The sequence below is a fragment of the Tympanuchus pallidicinctus genome, unplaced genomic scaffold, assembly GCF_026119805.1.
Source record: "Tympanuchus pallidicinctus isolate F22 unplaced genomic scaffold, pur_lepc_1.0 scaffold15, whole genome shotgun sequence".
In the NCBI taxonomy this organism is placed as follows: Eukaryota; Metazoa; Chordata; class Aves; order Galliformes; family Phasianidae; genus Tympanuchus; species Tympanuchus pallidicinctus.
This window is the reverse complement of record NW_026294669.1, coordinates 30,804,223-30,821,054: the sequence shown is the minus strand read 5'-3', so window position 1 is coordinate 30,821,054 and position 16,832 is coordinate 30,804,223. Positions and strand designations below refer to the sequence as shown.

General features: G+C 40.2%; 1 long non-coding RNA gene across 1 annotated transcript; it reads right to left on the bottom strand.

Moving 5' to 3' along the window:
• Window positions 1-1,409: 1,409 nt before the first annotated feature.
• LOC128076929 (uncharacterized) lies at window positions 1,410-11,621 on the bottom strand. The gene is made up of 3 exons (XR_008204733.1): window positions 11,578-11,621; window positions 1,632-1,667; window positions 1,410-1,429 (listed from the first exon to the last, which is right to left on the bottom strand). It is a non-coding gene; the product is annotated as an uncharacterized LOC128076929 (long non-coding RNA).
• Between the last annotated feature and the right edge of the window lie 5,211 nt (window positions 11,622-16,832).

The window sequence follows — 16,832 nt, the reverse complement described above, 5'->3', positions numbered from 1 at the left end:
TTGAGGAGGGACAGGCTAAAAACTTGAAGAAAACAGACAATTAAATGCTTAACACACATTGTTCCGTCTTGCCTCTTAGATATTCCCATTCTTCTAACTCTAACTTTGTTCCTCAACTCTAAATTTAAACTGACTATCCTGCATCTCTATGAATTAGACAGAATTAGCTTGAGCCCCTGAAAGTTGCATTTTATCTCAGAAGACTCCAAGGAGAGATCAGCATTTCTTTTTCTCTCGCATTCGTATTTCTTCACTCAGATTTGGTAAACTCAGTTGCAGGAAAAGGATGAGGTGCAGTTCTCACTTCTGCAATAAAAACAAGTCCACAATGCTGATCTCTGCTACCAGTAATTCATGCTGTCCTGATTACACATATAAAAAATAGTTGTAGAATGGCAGTTCAAGAAAGAAAACTCAAAGTTCAAGACAAGCTGAAAATTGTGAATTCAAATTTAAAAGCAAAAATTAGATCACAAAATAACACGCAGCATCTCATATTTTTAATGAGACTCGCTATTTTATAAGGGAGATTAAGGTTGAGGAACCTGGAAGCAGTCCTTCAAAGCAGCAACATCTTCAAGAAACATTTAAATGCTGTACTGAGGGACATGGTTTAGTGGTAAATCCTGGTTACAGATGGTTGGTCTGGATGACCTTCAACATCTTTTACAATTTGGTGATTATAAACAAACACAACGGACAAAACAACCAGTGATTTTCTGCTCCAATGCAAGGCTAAGCTTCAAAGTCAGTGAAAACCAGCAGCTTGTTCCTCTCACACAGGCTTCTTTCAGGAAAGCTGGGAACCAAGACAAGTCAAAACAGCCCCTTGACCAAATTCACGCTCCTTGTGACCTACACATGGGAGCAAAGGGATCATGCCCTAGCGTCTTCTTCCATTTGTTCCACTTGCTGACAAGAGAGAAGAAATGCAGCAACTTAACAAAGAAGTTTTTAAGAGTACCGAAACAGACATCACATAGCAATTTTAATGGAGTTACTCAAAAAATACTGCATCTGCTAAACTGTAACAGAAATCCCCAGAATAATCTTTTATGTTGACTGTGTTCATTCATATGGTCTCACCACATACTTGTACTCAAGGCTTAACACAGGCTATTAAAGAAAAAGAATTGAGCACTAAATAAATGAATTCAGTATTTCAGAAATTGAATTTTCTTCTGAAACAGTGCTTAATCCACAGAACATTTTAAAACTGAATAAAATTGCACAGCCACTGAGACAAGGTTAACATTTTCATAAAGCATTTAGCAGTATAGTAAATGAAGTGACCAAGGTTTCTCTCAACAGAAAGAAAACGTGTGGGGAGCAATGATAGCCACAACACCCAGCGTCACATTTCATTTCCTGAAGAATGAATAACGGGGATGTTTTCCTAGATATTTATCAAAGCAAAGCCTGCAGTGACCTGTAAGAATAAAGGCTCATATTTATCAAATGCCAACTGCTCGGTAACTCATTCTGACTTTCAAGAACTATGAATTCAGGGACACAGGGCAAAAGAAGAATTTCAGGGCTGTAGCTGTGCGTCTCTGTAATTACTAACAACTGTGAAACCATTGGTTTGATGGCTGTAAATAATACACATCCCCTAGTGCACGAATTCATACCTCATTGAGTTTGTTGTGCTGCATGATTTAAAGCTCCTGTGCAAAGAAAAAAAAAAAAAACACTGCTATTTTGCAAGTACAATAGGAAATAGAGAGTTAGGACATAAAGAGTAGAAAGGGGAAAGTAGAAACTGGATAAGTTCTGGCTCACAATAACGAATCTGTTCATGCTCTTGTGCATGCAGTTCCAGTGAAAGCAACAGAAGCTGAACAGAAAAAGTTTCAGCAGAAATTTGAAAAACTCATTTCACTTTCAGTGTTAGATCTAGCATGCATAGCATTTAGAATAACTAAAATAAATCTACGTGGGAGGGGAGAAAGGCTCCACAGGTTGATTTTTTTCATAATTCTATCAAACAAGGGCAATCATTTAAGTAGAAAATCTTTAAGACTCATGAACTGCACAGAAGTTAACCATACCAGACCTAAGCAATTTCCAACCAGATAAAAATATTTTTGGGCTGTTTATCGGGTAATTTCTAGTGATGCATTACAACTGATCTCTGTAAAAACTCCTGCTTAAGAATTTAGCCAATATTTTATATGTCTTCCCCAAAAAGCAAAGCCTCAGGACAAATATTTCAACTTCTGCAGATTTTTACAAGGAACTTATTACTGTTCTTTCTATTATACCAGCTAGAAAGTCCTTTGGTTGCCCTAATTTTAAAAGTAAATATGAAACCACGTGAGCACAATTATGTGCATGGATACTTACACTGAAATACACATCTACTTATCTCTACACACATCTAGAAGAAACCCACAGCTGTCTTACATGCACATCAATGTATTTTATTGCAGTCAATTGATGTTTGGCTTCTGGGTTTTACTGCTATTTAAAATAAATGTACTGTGAAGAAGTTAGTGGGTTGTTTTTTTTTTTTTCAGGAAGCCAGATAAAACTTCCCAGATGTCATCATTTCCTCAGTGTAGGGTTTGCTCCTCTCACAATCTGACATGCAACTTGTAAAAGAAAAGTAATCTAGATCAATTGTCATACCCAATTACCTGACAACTGCAGTTACACAAAGCAGTATTAAGGACATTCCTGTGCGAGGCTACCAGAGATGTTCAAGCTGTACTACTGCCGTTCCATTTCACAGTTTGCTATAGGAAGCAACGATACCTGTATTATTAACCCACTGATATGAACATCAATTACTCTCACTTTAAAGAGCTCATCTCACATGGTTACAGGAGCTTCATGAAAACTACTGGGAACAGACAAGCTCCATGAAATAACACTATTGATAAACCTTACAGATTTGGAAGAGAAGTTCACATTCAGTAACACCCATTTTAGTAGGCTGGTAGGCAATTTGCAGAAGTAGGAACATCAGATAAATTTCCTTATTGCAAAGCAGAAGTCACTTAATTCTACATAATCAGAGCAATCTAACATTTCCTGAACTTGCTATGAAGAGACAATACTAAGCTTCCTTCTACTAAGCTTCCTTCACAGCAGGAGAAGCCTGAGGACATTTGAGCAAACTCCCAGAATTAGGGGAGAGGGAAAGGAGATTGCTTGGTTTGTAAGGTGTCTTCCTGTGTGTGTTTCTTTTTTCTTAATGAGTCACTCATCTGCACCAACAGCCACTGAAAACCACAACACAAATGTCAATTGCCTTAACTGAACAGTTTCCATCTTTCTTTTTGGTCTTCTTTTGAGACAGGTTTTAACGAATAAAAGCACAGCCTGGTACCTCTGATACTGATGTTTTTAAAAATGAAAAGAATACTCAAAAGAATAGCATGGCTTTCATCCTCAATAAATATTCTTCCTATCAAGCCCTAGAAATTAAGATCACAAATCCATTACACGTACATCACACCTAGACATGCTCAGGAGTCTCACTTTTTCAACTTGAGGAGTGGCATTCACAGCAAACAGACGATGGAAGCATCTCTATTGCAAGAGCAGCTAACTGAAAATAAGCTGTCAGGTTAGTATTTCCTTCTCAGCACATCCACACTACACTACCATCACCTCTCAGATTCAGCATAGAAAAGATAGGCCCAGATCTCGTTTGCTGTGTCCAGCAGCCCCTTCTAGCATGGTCCTGCTGCCGTGCTTCCACCTCACCGCCCCCAGTCCCTCAGACTTGGAGCCAGCAGCCACACCGCATTCTTAAGGGCTGGAGGACCCTGCAGCAACTTACAGCAGGACCAGGTTGCAAATGAAGCCACATGCACACACGTCCTGCTCAGAAGCTCTTTTGCCACTGATGCTCTCTATAAGCACATAAACATGAAGCTGTCAGCAAACCCTTCCACCGTAATACACCCACAGTCATCCAATGCAGGACTTCACTGATGGGCAATTCTTGCATTACAGACACACTGCACTGCAGGCAGTACAGCAGCTGCAAGAAACTGCTTTGTTAGCACAATCTCTATGCACTCTATTCAACAGGAAGGAAGACTCAACTGCCAGAACCTCTACTTTATAACCTCTCTTTATACAAAGAAGGTAATAGGAGGATAGAGCTGTATCACCTCAAAGCTTTCATTTATACATTGGGCAAGCAGTGACAGCAAGAGACAAAATGACAGTCTTTCTAAAAGCACTTTCAGTATAAACACTGCTGCTTTCATCTTCCTAGCTTACGACAACTTACTGCATTAGGAAATCCAAGCTTGAAAATTAAGAGCAACCACACTCAACTAGTAATTGTACAATTGCCAGATGCATTTCTTTCCTCAAACAGAGTATTTCAAGCAATTAAATTCAGTGCACCCTTAATAAGCAGCAAACGTGTCGTGAAGAGAGAAGTGCTAACATTTTCAAACAAATCTGATGACATGAGAGAATTTGATTCTATTTGTTGCTGGTGAGAAGAACATGCTCTTGGTGCAATTGATTTCACACATAAAAGGCAGCGGTTTCAAATAAGAATACTGCTATTTTTGGTCAGTGAGTAGAAAACCATTTCTGAAGCTGATAGCAGCTCTGTCCATTAATTACAAGCTAAAGATCAAGAATGTCAAAACCTTGCGAAATCTCCAGACACAAACTGTAATGACTCCCTACTGCCTCAGGAGAGTTCAGAAGGACTGTTCCCTCTTTTCCTGGTTTATCTTTCCGTGTCCCTGAGTAGCAAAGATTATCAGCACAAATATTTCATGAAATAAGACCACGGTGAACACAGACAGGAGATTCATCTCTCACATTCCGTACAGCAGACTTAAGCTGGTAAATAACTGTTCTGTTAAGTACTTCCATGCATTACAGCCAGGTGAGAAGCAGGGAACAACATTCACAACACAATTCCTAAGGCATCCATCCATGCCTGCCATCTTCATTTTCCACAAGCACATCAGGCACTTAGGAACACCATAAAAGCCTTCTGTGAATTTGTGTAGCAAATATATTAAGGACAGACAAAATGAAACGCAGAAATATTATGCCATAAATGGGCTGAAACACGATAGGGAAGAGTTGAAATGGGCTTCGCTGTGAGTTAATAATCACAGAAACATAACCTGGGCATTGCTGTCCCAAAAGAAGGTGACTATATTAAGTTGCTGTTCAAGCCAATCAATACATCTGACCATCTGGTGCAGAATTTGCGGCAGAAATTCACAGAAATTGTTCAGCATAACGGATTCATTTCACTGAAGTATTAGTTGTAATAGGTTGGCATAGCAATAACTTGCCATTTTCATCTATGCCATCAAGTTCTGACTATCCTGGAAAACTTAAGTGGTATCTGATGCAGCATTAGTGCTTCCTGGAAAGGAACTGCGCAAGCAACACCAGGTGATTTTGAATTTGTCATCCATGACTTGGAGGTAAGGCCTGCAATTTACTTGGATTGTGATCAAATTCAGAAATCAAAACAGCATAAGATGTTAGAACAACTTTTTAGTAGCCATGCTATCATTTTTTCTATCTTCTCCTCTCCCTCCCACATTGAACAGGGCACTTAAAAAAACAAACCAGAAAATATACTTCAGGATGCTTCTATCTTTACTTTCCTTACAAAAGCATCGTACTGACTTTTTGACACTATGAGAAAATAAACAGGGGGAACTGAAGATAAAATAAAAAACGAGTTTCTGGAAAGAGGTGCTAACCAACATAAACGACATCTTTTAGAACAAGTTGCAGAAAAAAAAAAGAGTAAGTTACCCCTCCCCCACAGGGTTTGTTTGGGAGATGGGGAAATCATTTCCAGGTTTGCCTTCATTTTGAATTCCCTCCCTGATTTTAAAGTGATGCCCTGGCTTCTTCAGTTATTTCTAAGGCGCTGGGACTTCTGGCCACCTGAACAAGTAACTTGAGCCTACAAGCATTTAGTAACAAGGTGAATTCCCTTTCTTACAGACCACAAAATAGGCGTACCTTCTAAAGAGACCTAATATTCACAGCCACAAACCAGGTCACAGCTACTACCTTCTAAGTTTAACTGACACCTCTTGATTCTTTTGTACAGTGGAAGAAGCGACCCTACTTACAAGTCAATAGGCATCTCTCCACTAGGTGAGAGAAGTAAGCAGCAGTGAGCTACCAAAAGGTCAAACAGCTCACGTGTCTTAGACGTAGAGGTCTACGTCTATAGAGGTATATAGTGCGGAAATATAGAGGTATATAGAGGCTCTATAGAGGTATATGGTGCGGAAATCAAATGTTGTTTCTGCATTAGAATAGGATAATACTATTTTTATTTCATGATCTCAGCTATCATAGTTCTTTTTGGGAGTCCTACTTAACTTGGGGAAGATCTCTGATAAGTTTACATCACTTATCCTCCAGACGAACCTTCCTAGGAACGCACACTCTGTGCATAGATGTATATTTTGTCATACACACTGCAAGAATATCCTGCACGAGAGCAAACCAGAGAACAAGTGATGGCCTGCCCGAGGAAGCGCCTGAAGAGACATTGGAAGGCCTGGCATCATCCCCCAGTGCTCTTTGTTAAACGACGACTTGAAAGAAAATCACCATATCAATACAAGAGAGCACCGAGACTTCTTGGAAACAACAGGATGGCTGCTGACTGACACCAGATAACAAATAAATAAACAAGTAAATAGCAAATGTAAACCTTCTGTAAGATTGTGAACCTGGAGTACGCAGCCAGTGGGGAACAGAGGAGGGGGGAGGCAAGGGGAAGAAAACGGGGTCTAAAGGCTGTCATGATGCGTCCATAGGCGCGCTCCTGCTTGCGGGACGCCCGCCATTGCAATCGCGAATAAAATCTGCTTTTATCAGAGATACCGTCCTGACAAAATTACTTGGATTATTTCCAACTATTTGGGGGCTCGTCCGGGATTATTATCGCCTCTTTGAGAGTTTCCCTACTGCCCTGCACAGGATAGGTGCACCCCGCTGATTTCAGCGGTTCTGTCTGGGCGGTGAGGTGACTCCTTGGGACGGCTGATAAGAAAGGGTTCTGCGAAAGCCAAGGGGCAGGCAGGCACTGGTGGTGGCCATTGCGACCCCGGTAACTTCGTGCATGGACCAAAATAAGGGAATTTAACTCTTTCCTTGGGGTCGGTTGAGACTCTTGAGTGTGTGTGACTGAGACGCACTGTCAGTGCAAAGCGAGTGCCGAGTCCTAACCTGCGGCTCCGCTGTACCAAGAGGGGCACAGCCAGGGACAGACCGAGTGGCTGCTGGTGGAAGGAAGAGAAACTGAGATATGATGTTAGTAATGGCTGTGATAATGAAAGTTTGGAAAGTGAAAAAGGGCTTGGTAAAAACAAGCTGAGGAAGGCACAGTTGAGCAAGGTGTAACAGAAATGTCCCTTACCAAGAAGAAGAGGTAAGGGGAAGCCTGGGAGGGCTCAGGTAGAGTTCCACCCCCCACAGGACCGAAAGCAAAAGAGGAAGCAGGGTAAAGAGGTTTATTTTCTGGTACCTCTGGGTGCCTCTTACTCTGTGCTACACCAAGAATTATTACCCGTAAATGATTTTTGTAATAGTTGTTGGAGCTACTGGCAAGAGAAGTTCACTTTTTTTTGGGGGGGTACCAATTAAATACAGGCCAGGTTCTCCAAAACCATTATTTGGGCACGACATGTTAGAATAGTTGAATGTAGAGATTAAAGTCAGTAGAGAAAATTGGAGCTACTTGTCATGCAAGACCAATGGACTGAAAATTTTAAGTCTGGCTTTAACACAAACTGGGAAAAGCAATGTTGTACTCCCAGAAGTTACGTAAATCCTACATTGGGTATACACAGGATTGCAGGCATCAGGGATGCTTGACAGAGCCAAAAATGCAGCCCAATGAAAGTTAAAGATGGGAGCCAGCCCAACCAGGGTAAAGCAATGCCCTTTGAGGATACAAGATTGTAGGAGGATAAAAGAAATAAAAGTAACTTCTTGGATTTTGGATTATTAATTGGATGGAAATCCAAATACAGCACCCCAATCTTGCAAATGAAAAATTGGACGGCAAGAGCTATAGCTTGGTACAAGATTTGAAGGCAATGAATAGAAATGTTGAATATATAAAACCCATGGTGTATATCTTTATTAACCAAGTTAAGGAATAAACAGGTGGGGTTTACCGTTCTGGATTTTAAGTACCCCTTTTTCTGCCTGGATTTGCAAAAGAAAGTCTAAAATTATTTGCCTTTGAATAGGAAAACTCAAATACGGAGAGAAGAAAAAAATAATAATTAAAAATAATAATAATTCAGTTAACCTGCACAGTGATACCCAGGGTTGTGAGAACAGCCCAATGATTTTTGAGAACTGGTCAACTCGTGAGCCTGAGATTTGGGTTCACCATCTCACAGTGGAACTTCACTGCAGTACGTGGATGCTACAGTAACAAAGGACTGGGAGCTTGCTGAATTTCTTGATTTAAATGGCTATCAAGTTTCTCAACATAAAGCACAACTGATCAAAGAGAAGGAAGCAATTTGCTGAACACCCAGAACACCAAGGCAGAGCTGCCTCCAAGCCAGCAGTGTGTGACTGCATGGAGACTGTCTGTGCCAGCTGGTCAGACCTACAGGAGGAACCGTTGGACGATGCTGAGGAGTCCTGCATTCATCGAAGGAAGCAGTTTTGTGAAGACAAGGAAACCGTAAGGCAGGACATGCAGTAACTGCTATTGACAAGGTAACTGAAGCAAAACCATTGCCTGGGGGGACTTCCACTCAGAAGGCTGAAATAGCTGCCTTGACAACCTTAAATACATGGATGGATGCTAAATATGCTTTTGGGGTACTACCCGGTGCCATCTGGAAAGAGCAAGGATTGCTTACACACAAGGAAAACAAATTCAGCATGATGTAAATCTACCAAAGAACATCATGACTGTTATACACTGTAAAGGACATCAGGAGAGTGACTCTACACAGGAAACTGGGAATATGATGGTGGATCAGGTGGTAAAACAGGCAACTCATTTTATTGCAGAGATTGTCCAACAGGTCAGCAAGCATTGGGAATAAATTGGCAATTGCACATCACACACAGATCACAGGCAAGTGGTCAGGAGGAAAAGATGAACTATCTAATTAAATCACAGGGTGTAAAACTGGGCCAGAAAGCTGGACTATCCTGATCACAGTTGTTGCCTTTGGCTCTTAGTACCAGAACAAAACCTAGAGCCAAAGAGGGGATAAGTCCTTTCAAAATACTGTACAAAAGGCCTTATGTTGTACAGATGGATCTCTACCCAAGTAGGCAGCGAAATACTAACTAAGGTTAAAGGTGAAGACAGACTACTTTTGATCAACTCTATGCAGAGAAACATCAGGAAAAAAATATGCTCAGTCTGTAGTTATTGCATCCTGTTTTTACCCACAACAGTCAGCACAAAAACAATGACGCTATGAGTTTCTAAAACCCTTTATAAATTAAAGAGCAACACTTAAATTATAAACAAGATCTACATGACTAAAGCAGTTGACAAGTGTAAAGACTTCCAACTACCTTTGTGGTTGTTTGCTGCTCTTCGAAGGGACAAAGCTTTCTCTGTTCTATAAAGCCACAAGTGCCTGACACTTGAACGAGTAGCTCAGGGAGTAACTAGTGATCACTGTTACTGTAATAAGATTTCACTGTCCTACAGCAAATTTCAGTTTATCATGTCATTTCTAATCAACAGTCCTTCTCTGAAAGATACATGATCTGCTTTTGTTATCTGAATAGGCTACATGAATGTGAAAAACCCACAAGAGTTCAAGGAGAGGTTAACCTGATTGACAGAAGAAAAACACTCCAGGGAGATGCACTCTACTTGCACTACTCAACTTTGCCTCAGTAATTCCCTGAGCTAGTCTGTTGCATTTTGTGCAAGTACCAGGACATGATCCTACACTTACTTACACTTTGCTCAGTGGCTGACTTCAGCTGCAGTCTAAGACGAATATCATTTCTGGCAGTCTGGAGCTGACCCAATAGGTTGCTCTGGTTCTCGTTAGCATCATACTAATAAGTCTTTGTCAGCTTATGCATATATGATTACCTCACAGAAACCAGGTTAGAATGTATTTCATTCAGATACAAGTTACAATCCTTCTTGAGAGTACATTAACTCCAATGCAATGCCCACTTCCAGCTTACCATGCAGTAAAAGCCAACCCACTCCAATCACTTACTCAAAAAAAAAAATACTACATAAAACTGAAGATGCATTAACAAACACCCTGATCTGCGCATTAACAAGGTGCAGCTCTTCATCTCCCTTGTGCAAGTACCCACTAAAAAAAAAATAAATCAGCTAGAAACCAACACTAAAATGTTGAGAACTGCTTCCAACCTCTCCCACCTGCATCTCATTAGGGAGCACACCCGAACTCCTCCTAAACCAGTACACACCTTCCTACATAAAGTCTCTATAATTTACCATTCCAACAAACATTCCACACCTTGTCACTTACCAGTGTTCAATAGTAGGTATTTCCTCTATTTTACATCTGCCAAGTTCTTTAAGAGGAATTTAAGCCAGAAGATTCACATACAGATATAACTCAAATGGCTAACTGCAAACTGTTAATGGTGGGCAGACTTGTGGTTCAGAGAACTTGCAAGATCTCCGATAGAAGTCCTTTTATACCCCAAATACATTTTCTCAAAACGAAACAATGAAAGATCAAGCTTTCTGGTTCTACACAGCTGATTGTTCCATACAAATTGAAAGCATTAAAAAAGCCTTTTTTTCAAGCTCTTTTTAGAAAACAAAAATCATTTCAGGTTAAGAAGAAAATGCTCTTCAGTGTTCTAAATTACTAAAACCGTAAAGAAGTAAAAAAAAAACAAATTAAAAAAGCGATTTTCTTTATTATCAGTGAATGAGGAGACCCAGAGCTTTTCCTTGGCTGGCTGATTGTTTTAGTCTCCCACCACAACAAAACACACACAACATTCTTCAGGCAAGTACTTATCAAGTACTAACATAGAAAAAACAACCGCCTCAGGTCTGTTTTAGTACAAGCAGTATCATTGACTTGCACAAACTTGGGATAAACACACACCACACAAGTCCCTGAGGCGCCTGGACAAGGAGCTACCAGATATGGTTTAGTAGCTTGTGGCACTGATAGGAATGGGAGGGTGGTTGGACTAGATGATCTTGCAGATCGTTCCCAACCTTGTGATTCTGTGAAGTACTATTAAAACAGGTTTTACCTCAGCTGAGTAGCCTAGGCAATACATTCTAGACATACCCAATAAAGAGCAATATAACCTTCATACCTATGCAATAACACAACCTCAAAACCTCCACAATTATATCACACAAAAACAGTAGCTGTATTATAAGTCTTTTAGAATCAACTCACATACTTTAATTATTATTATTATTACTTTAAAGAACCGTTTCGTCATTTCAAAAACACAGAGATGCATACCTATGTTTTTCAATTCCCTGTTCCTAAGCCTACAATCAGTGAACATTCAGATGCTACAGTACAACAAAGAGCTTGGCTACGTAGCTGTTACACCAAAGCAGAAAACAGAAAAAACAGAGACACTCACCCATACCGTAGGCCCGCTTAGGAAACCCTGGTGGAGAGGAGCTCCAAAAGAGATCCTTCCCCACTGCTGGTCAACCCTTAAATGGCTCTAGGAGAGGTGGAGCCAGGCTGCACCCCTTCTGGCAGCACAGTTAATGGCCTCCACCTGTGCTCCCGTGGCTGACTCGCTGCTCGCCTCAGGTGATCAATCAGAGGTTCAGGCCGTGATTCAGCAGTTCTCATCCACTAAGGGACTGCCTGCAGTAGGAGAGTTAAAACAACTCTATTACCAAAAATAATAATAAACATTAAAAATAATTTAAAAGTTACCAAGTGACTCAGACAGACTCAAAAATCTCCCAATGTACCACTAACTAGCATTCATTTTTAACAGAGTTTACTTACTGCAAAGCACAAAAAGGAGATACTTTGAGACAGCTCTCTCCACAACTCTTGCTGCTGCCAACTCCCTTTGTTCATGAGCAGGTGTTTCCCCTTTAAACGTGATTCCTTATTAGCTATGCCTTGATTGCTTCAATCTAAGCTTTGCTTTTTTTTTTTTTTTTTTTTTTTCTTTCTTCTTCTTCCAAACCACTTCCTATCTTTTCAAATTTCAGCCCTGTAGTGACTAAAATGAAACAGAATGAGGAGAAAGGTACAGCAAACACAGTCTGAACAAGAACCAAAGACAGAGTATCAGGAATCTGAGAAAGAGTCTCCACTGGAACAGTAAAGATCAGGCACTTCAAAACTGTTTCTAGAAATTTGTTATTGTGTATGCATATCAGACTGTTATTCTGAAATATGAAATATTTGTATCATTTTGATATGTTGCCTTATCAGATTAAGTACCAAATAGCAAAAACAAAAACATATTTTTCCTGATTTCCATTAGTCATGATTAGAAAAGGCAAACATATAATGAAACAAAGGAAAACTTGCCTTCCAACACACAGGTGTGGGGTAAGCACACATTGGCAACCCCCCCAAGAAGCCCAGTAGGCAGCCACCTCCTACACAGGGCTATCACTGACACCTGGGGGAGGCACTCATGCAAGCCAGAACTCACAGGATGCAAGGCAGGCAGTTGGGGACAGCTGTTACTACTTTAGAAGAACACTCCCACTGGCAAATGAAATGGGAATTCATCTCCAGTTCTTAACCTATTGCTAAAAACGAACAAAGTAACTGGCGTGTCTTAAGTAATACGTGCCTGAATAACCACCCTCCCAAATAATGACTTTTTAAAGGCTTGTCATTTGATAGAAATACTAATTGTCCAGCAAGATAAACCTGGACCGTTCCCCCTGTTCTTTGAGAGGAAACAAGCTCCTCTGCAAGCACCAGCAGCAGTCCTCAGCTCTTTTCTCACCTTAAAATTAAGTGTTACGTGCTAAAACTTCTTTAAAAAAAAAATGTATTGCCTGGATAATATTTGGATAGCGTTGCTTTTTAAATAATAAACTGTCACACATCCATACCAAGATGACAACATCCAGCAGCAACATTCAGCCTACCTCAGGAACAAACACTGCAGAACAATTCAATACCAAATGAGCTTTGAAACTCATGTCAAATTCTTAATTTTTATGTGAACCAAACCATTTCTGTCAATTGGTGGTCAACAAGTCCTCACAGTTACTTTCTCTACAAGCTCATTATTCCTTTAGACAACTAATAAATATCAATATAGCATACACCTTGTTACTGGCCCTTGAAGGCAGATTGCAGCGTCACTTGCCCTTCCTCCTCAATGGATGACCTGGCAAAATATGGGTTTGTGGATTGCTGCCACTTACGACAGCTCCTGCTCTTTTCCTAAGAATCAGGGAGTCCCAAGGAGCAAGTTAGACACCTCAGCTGCCAGTAATGGCTTCTGAAGCTCCGATTCTCAACACCAAGAGGAAGGAGGCTGTGCAGCCACCAGCTACCTCTGCTTTTCTGTGCCTTTGACATGAGGCTTTCAGCTGGGCCACACTTCACAGCCTCTTTCCATACAGATCCTCCTTAGGTACAAGAGCAGACATACAACCAAAGGGCTGAGTGTCTAGTGCATTTACATTATTTACACTAAACGAGAGGAACTTCACTGTGCTGTGGCTGCCCTCCCTCTTCACTCAAAACAGCTCCCACAAGTCCCTCATAGGGACATCGATAGGTCCTCCGAGACACCAAGCCACACAAATCTCCCACCACGGTCCTTCCTAGCATGTTTTCCTCTCATACTACGCTGAGCTGATGTCTGTTTATACAGCAGTACTATGTATCTAGATTGCTACCCCACCTTCCTTATTTGAACCTGCTGCAGATTATTCTTATCTCTCTTTGGGCTCTGCTCCAAAGCACATTCAAATCAAGGCTTCTAGTTTCCTCTTGTTCCTTCAATTGTAATTAATTATGCTCCTTTTCTCCTTTGAAGTCTAGGCAAAGAAGTCTATTCAGTTCAACAGAGGTTTGCTCTGCCCTCTTATTTGAAGTGTTCCACCTCATAGTATGTTCAAAACCAGTCACCCACAGGGACAGGAATGCATCTAAATTGAAAGTAATAAAAATGCAATTATTATGGCTTTATTAATTAAAGAAATAGGATTGTATTTTTTTCTAGTGTCAGTGAAATTCAAAACAGAAATGAAAATAGTAAATAATATGGAAATGTCTTGGGTCTAAAATAGAAAGAACATCTACATTAAACAGATCTGAATCATTTCTCCCAAACAGTGGATAAATAATCAGATACACTTTGAAATTTAAAAACATAGCCAGCACTCCAAAATGAAGCTAAGTGAATTCCAGTGAGTGAAATATGTGGAGATTTATTTATTTTCATCTTATAAGCATGCAAAGTGTTACAGTTATACTTTTCTCTTGGTGTTTTAAAACATTTCCACTGAAAGGAGCATTTCCAGTGGCCCATCTGTCAGCACGCAGAAATTTACGCAACGTGCCTTGTAGGGTTATTCTTTTCACATTGCAAACCTAAATTTACTATTCACTTCAACATACTTGCTCCTGATCGCACTCTGATGATGTGCCCTCAATCCAGCTCGTGACACCGCTAAGATAAATGTGTGCAATGAGAATAAGGGCAGAACACATACATACACTGCTTAGCTCAAAGAAATGCAATCAGACCCTTACGGTATTAGCTGATCTATTCTAGACAACATCACGAGGCAATTAAAGTCCCTATGTATTGCCTGATGGAGATGAATTAAGCTAAGTTCCAGAAGGCAATCATCTGAACCTGGAGATGTTGATTAATTAGCCAGCAATAATTAATAACTAAGACATTCAGGTCTACTCGTGCTCCACCAACTCAGAGGGAGAAAAAGACAATAAAATGTATAAACACTATCCTGCCAAAACAATGTAGCAGCTTAAATCTATATGCAGAGGAAGCAACGTTTCATTTTAGAAATTAGTTTATCAGAAACAAATTACGAAATGGCCCGGGCTGTGTTTCTCCACGACACATCATATATCTGTCAACATGCACAGCGGCCCCCACCTTAGAAGGCTGTGTGTTCCCCAGCTCTGCTGGCTTTCTACAGAGTAATCACTGTACACCTCTGGGTACAAACAAGGAACCACACTACATCCTCCAGCTTGCATTTCAGGCTGCTAAACCGAAGCCAGCGGGCAGGAATGGAACACAAACAAAAGCTGAATCCTGCTTTAAATGCGTCCACTGCGTTGCTTGTTTCATTTTTCCTCTATCATGCCACTAGATCACTGACCATTATTGAACTGTTACGTAAGGTGCTATTGGAGAAACATTACTGCATAGTACTACCTCTGAACTGCAACTGAAGTATTTTACAAAAGGAATTTAGCACTGTAGCACAGCTTAGGAAATCATGATAATGTTTCAAATTGCACTGACTTTTCTCCACAAGTAAATCATGCCTCCATTTTAGAAGCGATTCAAAATAAAATTCTATATATTCCTTTCCCCCTCCCCCCCTTATTAATGTCAGGGGCTTTCCCTCAAAGTCCTTTTGTTTTCAAAATTGACTGCCAGGCTTAAACCCAAGAATATGGACTGAAAAACTACTCTCTTGCGTGAGCGAAGTATTGGAATCATTCCTGATTTTTAAAGCGTGTCGCAAAGCTCTCTGAAGCTCAGGTATACACTGTCTCTCAGGGAGGAAAGCTACCATCAACTCACTGTCCAGATCCATCACCTGAGCTGCCCTTACGAAAGTGTTTGTTACTACTTATGCAAAGCATTTTATGAATCCTAATGTTCTTGTTTTTATCACCTCCTTCTGTTCTCTGTTGTTTTATCCGAATCTGAAGATTGTTCAGGCCACAGAACAGCTGAGATGTCTGTAAATAATGTATATTTTGATTTGCCTAAGGGCTGTCTCCTGTACCTTGTGCATTCTACCTACCTAATGCTGTCAGGAGCACTAAGTGGGATATGTACTACACTGCGATCGCAGAATCATCTCAACATCTGTCTACACTGGAAGAAAAGAAGCACCAAAGCAGGAAGTTGAGTGAAACCTTGCAGGGTGTAAATACAGCACACTGAAACAAGTAGCTGAAATAATACTGAGTTGTAAAAGCAAGATAATTATATGTAAAATAGCCTGAGAAGGAAGAACCTGCAAAATCAAATCACCATACCTGTGGTCACACGGACGGATTTCTCCATGTGAGGAAAGAATCAAACATCAATCTGATAAGGAGAAAACCTTCCTGGTTAGAACACTTGTCCAGAAGAGGACTTGTTAGTGTAGTACTACTAAACAAAATTCATTATCTAGAGTATTAAAAATTAAATATCAAGATTATTCAACCTGAGTGCTAGTTTCATTTCCTAATTAAAGCAGCCTAAGATTTTGATCATTCAGAAATACTTTAGTAAGGCTATCCGCTACTTTCTAATCATTACTCAAACCCTTAGCTTTAATGCATCAACTTAAAATGCCAGTCAATTAAAGACAATTTATGTTCAATGCGTTAGAAGATTAAAAAAAAATCTTCTGTGGCACAAAAACTCAGGTAAAAAATAAATGAGAACAGAAAAAGAATTTGTCCCCACATAGTGTAAGAAGTTACCCATAACGCCATGTATGCACTGCATTTTTTTTTTTAAACACGCTCTACTTCAGAAATTTTTAATTATTTAATGTGAACAGTAGTGCCTAGTTTGGTCTTAGCGGTACAGAGTGAAGAGCTGAACCATTATTACACTTAGGTGCACTCAGCAACACCCGGCAACAGGGAGTAGAAAGTTATCAGCTTCTAAAAACATGACAATAACTTTCT